This window comes from Pseudopodoces humilis, chromosome 1 (assembly GCF_049639895.1).
Source record: "Pseudopodoces humilis isolate 2021_Gansu_Grassland_sample_001 chromosome 1, ASM4963989v1, whole genome shotgun sequence".
NCBI lineage: Eukaryota > Metazoa > Chordata > Aves > Passeriformes > Paridae > Pseudopodoces > Pseudopodoces humilis.
The window spans coordinates 51,971,428-51,979,135 of NC_142200.1; the positions used below are offsets into that span (position 1 = coordinate 51,971,428).

General features: G+C 44.5%; 1 protein-coding gene across 1 annotated transcript in view; it reads right to left on the minus strand.

The window, feature by feature from the left end:
• Positions 1 to 7,572, minus strand: part of MPPE1 (metallophosphoesterase 1) — a 30,025-nt gene extending 22,453 nt beyond the window's left edge. The window contains exon 1 of the mRNA XM_088057274.1: positions 7,551 to 7,572. The gene's annotated coding sequence lies outside the window, so the exon portion shown is untranslated. The remainder of the gene's footprint in view (positions 1 to 7,550) is intronic.
• Between the last annotated feature and the right edge of the window lie 136 nt (positions 7,573 to 7,708).

Here is a 7,708-nt window from a genome sequence, read left to right on the forward strand (position 1 = left end):
GAATATTGATTTAGAAGAAAACACACTCTGATAGAATAGAGATTCTGATACTTTGCAAAACTTTGTAAAATTACTTCAGAAATAATTTTTTCCAGTGACAAGGAGAAGATGAAGTGTAAGAATGCAGTGGAGAGAAATCAACACAGCTGAATCCAGTGTATCCTGCATACCAGTATCTCACTGTAGACAGTACAAGTAGGATAACAGTTATTTCCTCAATACTGGGAATGTCAGTAGTCATAATCACTTTATATCACACAAGACAAGACCACTTGAATATCAAGGAATAATACTGTGCAAAGTACGTGCAGGGCTCAATAGGACTTAACATTCCTATGGTACCCAGGTGTTTGCTTTTGGTTTGGGGTTGTTCAGGGATTTTTAAATATTGTGGGTGTAGAAGTAAAACAAAAAGCCCACATGGATTAATTCAGTGTTTCTGCAGAAACCAGAGCAGGCATGGAAAAGGCAGCACTAGGCAGCACTCTGAGGACAGCTTAGGTCAGAAACAGCAGAGAAGACAAGCCCATGATGAGTCTTGGGTCACTTGAAAGACTGAGGGAGCTGGGCCTGTTCAGCTTCGAGATGATTGAAATGGGACCCCATTCAATGTGCATGAATATTTAAAGCAGGGGTGTCTGGGATGTTCTCAGTGGTGCCAGGCAATAGGACAAGTGGCAACAGGCAGAAACTGATGCACAGGAAGTTGCACTTGGATGTGCGGAAGAACTTTACTGTGTGGGTAACTGCACTGGAAGAGATTTCCCAAAAAGATTGTGGAGTTCCCTCGCTGGAGATATTCACAAACCATCTGGACATAGTCCTGTGCAATGTGCTCTGGGATGACCCTGGTTGAGCAGGGGGGTTGGACCAGGTGACCCACTGTGGTCTCTTTTAACCTGAGCCATTCTGTGATTCCCATGTGTGAAACCTGCAGACCCAGTTTCCCCAGCTCTTCTAGCAATACAACAACCAGTTCTGGGCATACTGCTGCTCTTCTGCTTACCCAGGAGTTGACAATGCAGCTATGCAGAGATTTTAAGACCCAAGTGTTTTCAAACTCAGAAACTGTTACCAGTAGAAAACAAAAAATAGAAATAGACCAGTAGAGCTAAAAGGGAAACAGGAATTCCTGATTTCTGACCTAGGAAGCAAGCCATGCAGTCCCCTTCTTTCCCACTTTTCCATGCCTGGCAGGGGAATTGAAGACAAACAGAGGAAGCAGACAACAGCCAGGTTCTTAGACCTGTAAAGGGTTTGTGTAAGATGCAGATTTTGTCAAACAAGCATTGATCCATCCAAATGACACCAAAACCCTCCTACTTGTATTTTGAAACCCTTGGGAAAAGCTACAGCTGAAGCTCTTGTTGGTTTAGTCATGCACATTATGATCAAACATCTTCAAAATCACCATTGATTTTGAGAGGCTGCACTTCGAAATGTGCGTCCATTCTAACAAATGGATAAAAAGATACTCCATTAATTTGTAAAATTGGCCCAAGGCTGGTGTGTAGCACTGGACATCAGATTTTGAAAATCAAAAAGCTAATGTTAGCCTATGTGTGTATAAAAAAACCCCATTGTTTATGCAAATGATAAAAGACTGATGTGTACTTGATTAGGAAGGATGTTAGTTTTCCAAAGATCTTAACAATACGTTATTTTTAAAAAAACTTCTCAGTGGCAGTTAATGTAGGAAATGCCACCAAGATACTTTCCACTGTAAACAGTGACAGCAGAAACATTTCCCTACACTCTTATGCAGCTTGTTTGTTGAACACAATCTTTTCTCCTTGCATTTTTAATGCATTTGCAGTTTTAATGTAGTTTGGTATGAACAAAGACACATTTCATGCTGGCTCACACAAATGAAAATGTCATTGATTCCAGCAGTGCTGAACCTCCTACTTGCTGCCAAAGAGCAAGAATGTGACCCATTTCACTCTTTTTCAGCTCCATGTGCACCAAAATCATTGATTTGTCAGAAAGTATATAAGCATGGGATTGCCTGATGCAACCCCCTACAATAACTCCCAAGTGTAGCTTTTTTTCTACATGGATTAAAGGTCAGTAGGTGTCCTTTCAACCCCCAGAGAGAGCTACCATCCTCATCTTATTTTCCAGGCATTAAAACTTTCCTATGAAAATCTACATGCTTTTGTAAATCATGTATAAATTTTACCTGCCCCAAATGAATCTCTTTTATTCCATCCACCCACTGTGTCAGCAGTGACTTCTTCCTGAGTCCCTTTCAGGCTGGAAGATGGCAAGACTTATGTGATTTTTCTGCCTGGTATGTCCTGTGGCACAATTGGGGCTGCCAGTCTCACAGACAAATGCCAGTTGAAAAATCATGGAAAAACCTTGAACAAAATGGCCAACACGGAAAAAAGGCCCTTTCCCCATCTTGTTTAGATCTTTGGTGACAGAGTAATAATCCCATTTGTGATCAGGAACCTTCCCTGAAACAGGGAGAAGCAGTCTGGCTCTCCCAAGCCTCAGCACAACCACTTTGGCTAAAAGCAAAAGTTCAGACATCAGTTTATGGACATTTCTTGAATATCAAGAGGAAAAGCACCAAGACATGATTGGATTAAAGGTGACCATTTGCAAAACTGGAAACAAAAAAATACTTTCTCATAATATATAAGAAAGTCAATTTAATCTTAAAGCTGATAAAACCAGAGGCAATATTTATTAAACCAAATTAGGCTACAAGCATCCCTGTCACAGCACACTGACAGAAGTTCTGTATTCCCCTTCAGTGACAGAAACATCAAGTCATAACACTAGGCTGTTTTCAGTGGATAATGTTCAGTGTTTTCAGTGGATCAAAAACCAATACTGGCATGTGTGTGGCAGTCTGCTGCTTCTCCCTTCAAGGCCAGGAGAAAATACCATTTATTTTACATCCACAGATGTGGTCTAGGGAAAAGAGTAACAGCTTGGAACTGTATTACCTTGTAATAGAACCCCCAACAGAGAAGATAAACATCTCTCACTGTAGAATCAAAGGCACTCACACCTCAGAAAAGTTCTTGCAGCCATATCTCCTGGAAGGGAAAATCTCCCAGGATGACAGAGCCAGTCTGAAAACTCCAGAAAAAAATTAAAGACACCATTTTACCAGAGCTGTCTGTCGGATCTTGAAGTGAAAAAAAATTTCCTTGTTATAACCAACCCCCAGGGTAGATCTAAAGGGAGAGCCTTGCACTGCATGTTTAAAACAGTTTGTGTGGTAGGAGGGAAATGTGGACTGTGTCTAAGCAGTGATTCCTGAGCCTTCTGGACATAGAGAAGAAAGATGGTCAGAGGCTTTCCATGATAGAAAGGGAACACAAAAAATATCTCATACACCACTCAGAACAGTGCACTAATCAAGCATTATGCCATAAATGACTGATTAGCAAGAATTATGAAAAATGGTGCCAGTGCCTGATAGTCTCTGATGGAGCAAAAATGGGATCAGCACAGCTCTTCTGGGAAGTCCAGCAATAAGAAAGAACATCTCCTTACGATCTAACTTCTCTTCTTGTAGGCAAAAGGAAAATCTGGGCCAAACAGCCTCTTTTATCGGGTATAAAATCTCCCATTGCAACATGAGGATTACATTAAACTACAACATTGTAGCAGTTTACACAAGCAAAAAGCTGCTCATCTGGGCTACCTCTGAAAGGCAGGCTCAAACTGCTTTGTGAGATTCCTGATAAAAGCTCTGGGGAAAGGGACTAGAGATGGTAAACAACAATTTTATATGACTAATCCAATATAATCCTATGCTGGGTAAAAAAGCCATCTGCATGGATTCCCACTGAAGTGCACTTTAATAATAGTGCAGCAAGCCTCTGGCTGTCACACTGAGGCTCTTTCACACTCAGGCTAATAATTGCAAAAGATTTCTTACTTTTTTTTTCTTGCCCCTGTGTTTTTATTAAAGCTGTTATACACTTGTCCTCCCATTTTATTTCATTAGAAGATCATCCATCAAACCCATGAAGTGACAAAGATCCACACTGGAAGGCATCTGAGGATTCCACATCCACAGCTGGTAGCTACAGAGAGGTCCCCCTCTCTTTGCAAAACTGCACCTATTTTATTGCATCACTGCAGCCTGCGGTTACTGTCAGAGTAGAGAATGGCAAGCTGTCTGCTGAGGCAGAATTAAACCAATTCCAGCTGCAGCAGCTTCCCCAGTGAGTGACCCTGGCTTTTGCTCCGAGCAGGCCGCAGTGGGGACCCCTGTGCGGCCGCGCCATGGACGCTGTGCAGCGGCTTAGTTCCGGAAGGGAAGGAGACTGCCACCCCCAGCTGAACCACACCTTAGTCAATTAGGGCTTCACACCCCAGGAGAGAAGGAAATCCATGACTTGGCTCCCTTTTCTCCTCTGAGGTCAGAGAGAACAGGTTTTCCCCTCCTCTGAGCATTCATTGTTTCAGGGAAGGAAGTCTGACATCCTCGCATATCTGGCTCGGGCTCAGGAGGATTGAGGCAGACAAAGCTCCCAAGAAACACTTGTATTTCAGGTTCATCAGGGTGGGCCTATTCCAAGTGGACGAGATTAAACACGTGGCGTGTGTGTAGGTTACGAAAGGCATGTGAGAGGAACTGGCTAGCGTTTGGGGTTATGAAAGATCAGAGGTTATGAAAGACCTTGGCAGTTTGGAAAGATGAGCCAAGAGTCTGATCCAGCAAGGCAGAGAGCAGCCTCAACCAGCTCGGAGGTGAATGGATATTCAAAATCAGCCAGCAGGTCACATGAGGAAGTTCACACTGCCTGGGCAGGTCTAGGCTAAGGAAGGTTTGAAAAAAATTTCAGAAAAGTATTAAATAAGCAGTTATCATGGACTAGGAGAATGATAAAGAGAAATATTACCATTTAAAGGCCTTACAGGAAGCTATATTTTTTTGCAAAGTATTTTGGAAGGTCTTAAAATATATATGAATATAATATATATATATATATATAATAAATACTAGCTGTGGTCACTGATTTTCTAAGAAGTATTCTTTGCTGGCCTTCTAGTTCTGTTTTAAATCTACCTGCAAAAGCCACATAGCTGCAGTGAATCTGTAAAAAAAGAGGGCTCATTCAGGTATTTTAGCCTCAAAAGTTCAGCCTCTGGTGACTCTATTATCACTATTCTACCACCAGAATGAACAGAAGGTTGGGGAAATTCTACTCTCCAAATACTTATTTTCCAGACATCACTTGGAAAGAGGACATCCTCCTGCTGAGAAAAATATTGAGGAGAGCACTTCCCCCTCTTTGCAACATTACTTCTCTGTGATGGTGTGTGTAACTTTCTGTAGATACCTTCAGTGGGGATACTTGTGCATCCTGCTTACTGCATTGTAATTCACACTGCCTGCTTTCAAAACATGCCTTAAACAGCCTTCCAAATGCCCCTGTGGCAGCCTAATAACAGCAAATCTCCAGGCACTGAGGCATACGGGAAGAAAACATCTGCATTACATCAGAATAGGATCTAGCCTGTTTCAGCAATAGGTATAGAATTTTTATTGTTGGTAAATTCAGCAACTAAAATTTTGTAGTTCAAGGAAAAATACAGAAAACACTTCCGTCATGGTCTGAGATGCTTCTTAGAATGCAAAGCCATGATTAACTGTACACTTTCACCAAAGTTAAAGCTGTCTACATCTCAGCAGTCCACAAATCTCATCAGGAAATATATTTACCCATCTGGCCCTGCACAAAAACTCTCTAGGGAAGGTCCTGGAAATGCCTCATGCTATGGCAGCAATAAAAAGCACAAATTTCCAAAACCTAGAGGAAACTCAGATTAAGGAAGAATCCAGACCAGTTCTGTTCTATACTTGTTCAAATTATACTCCATGTTTGTAGGAGTACAAAACTAACCTAACATAAGAACGAAGCAGATATGCATTTGGAGGAAACAATTTACTTAGAGCAACCAGTCAGCAGAAAGATTAGCAAGCATTTGGTGAGGATTTATTAAAAAAATTCATCATTTCATACTTCAACCAAACTTTTACACTTTGTGTAGCAGTCAATTCACCTTCTCAGAGTATGTTATTATTTTTTTTCTGATTCAAAATGGGGACTAAAAAATATTTCACTAAGTAGACTGACAGCCTTGCTGTCTTTGTGGCATCCACTGCCAGAGTGCAGCTTAGAAATTTAAAGAATGAAGTTGAATTCTTGTGCTACAATCCATGAAGTTCAGTCCCTTGCTTTAGAAGGAAAAGGTCCAAGTGTTTAATTTTAAAAAGTGTTTATTCTTTTTGTGAACTGCCTGTGGCAACAGTGTCCCTCTCATCCCAAAGTCATCTGGGTCCTATAAGATAAACAAGAAAAGAAAATAGATCTAGATTTAGGGTCCGTTACATTAAGTCAATTTAATTTAGCCTAGTCTCTAGGAAATTAATTAATTTTGTACTTAAAGAGAGTAAGTGGTGGTGTTATGCAATTTCCTTCATGCAAATGTGTTTGCCAATAAAGCATCTCTAGTCTAGCCCTGAAAATGAAACTCTCAACCACAAAGCAGGTGCTGAAAGACAATAACAAATTTCATACACTCTATGTACCTAATGCCTCTTTCAAAAAGCTAAGCTGATGGACTCGGTCCCTGGGCTCTCTTTTTTCCCATTCAATGCCAAGTGTGCATCAGAACAAGTCATTTGGAAAAACCTCACTCTGACAGATAAAGTGTGTGTTCCCAACACTCACTCGGTGTTTTAAGCACAACAGTCTGGCTGCTCTATTGCATAAGCACGCATTCATCCTGGGCTGCCCTCCTTCTAAGAGGCGGAACCAGAATCCCTCAGCTCTGCCGGCATGGCAATTTGGCTTATACGGATTCTGGAAGAGTGGGTTCTGAATTCTCTTCTTCTCATCCTTAACAAACCCAAAATGACACACGAAGACAAGGGAAAAACAAAAAGGGCTATGTATTTCCTACCACACACTTGAGCTCCCAAGCACTAACAAGCTGCTGAACTTTAAAACCTGAACTTGCCCTTCCACTGCCGAGGCCGCTTTTCCCCTTTCATTCCCGAGATGGCCGATGCCAGCCACCAGCTTCCCCCCGAAGCCCCGGCAAGGTCCACAGGCGGGCCCCCGTTCGGCGAGATGGCCCTGGGGACACGGGGGCAGCGGAGCCCCTGGGGGCCGCTCGGCCTGGGAGCGCGCCTGTTCCTCCTCATCCCGGGGAAAACAGGAGCGCCCCAGCCCCAGCCCCAGCCCCAGCCCCAGCCCCAGCCCCAGCCCCAGCCCCAGCCCCAGCCTGGCGGTCCCGGCGCCATGTCGTGAGGGGCGGCTGGGCCACGGCCCCGGCCATGGCGGCGCATCCTGCCCTCCGCATCCCGCACCCTGCCCTCTGCATCCTGCCCTCCGCATCCCGCACCCTGCCCTCCGCATCCTGCCCTCCGCATCCCGCACCCTGCCCTCCGCATCCTGCCCTCCGCATCCCGCATCCTGCCCTCCGCATCCCGCCCTCTCGGCGCGGCCCCGGCGCTGCTCTCCGCGGTACCCCCGCCTCTCCCGGCCCTCCTCCGCCCCCAGGCTCACCTAAAGTCAGCGCCCAGCAGCCAGCCCGCCTTCCCCACTGACCGCGGCGGCCGCCTCTCTCCGCCCCGCTGCGCTGGGCGGGGCGCTGCCGGGGCGCGCAGTGACAGCGCCGGGCGGTGTGTGCGCCCAGGGCATCCTCCTCGGCGGGCGCTCCTGGG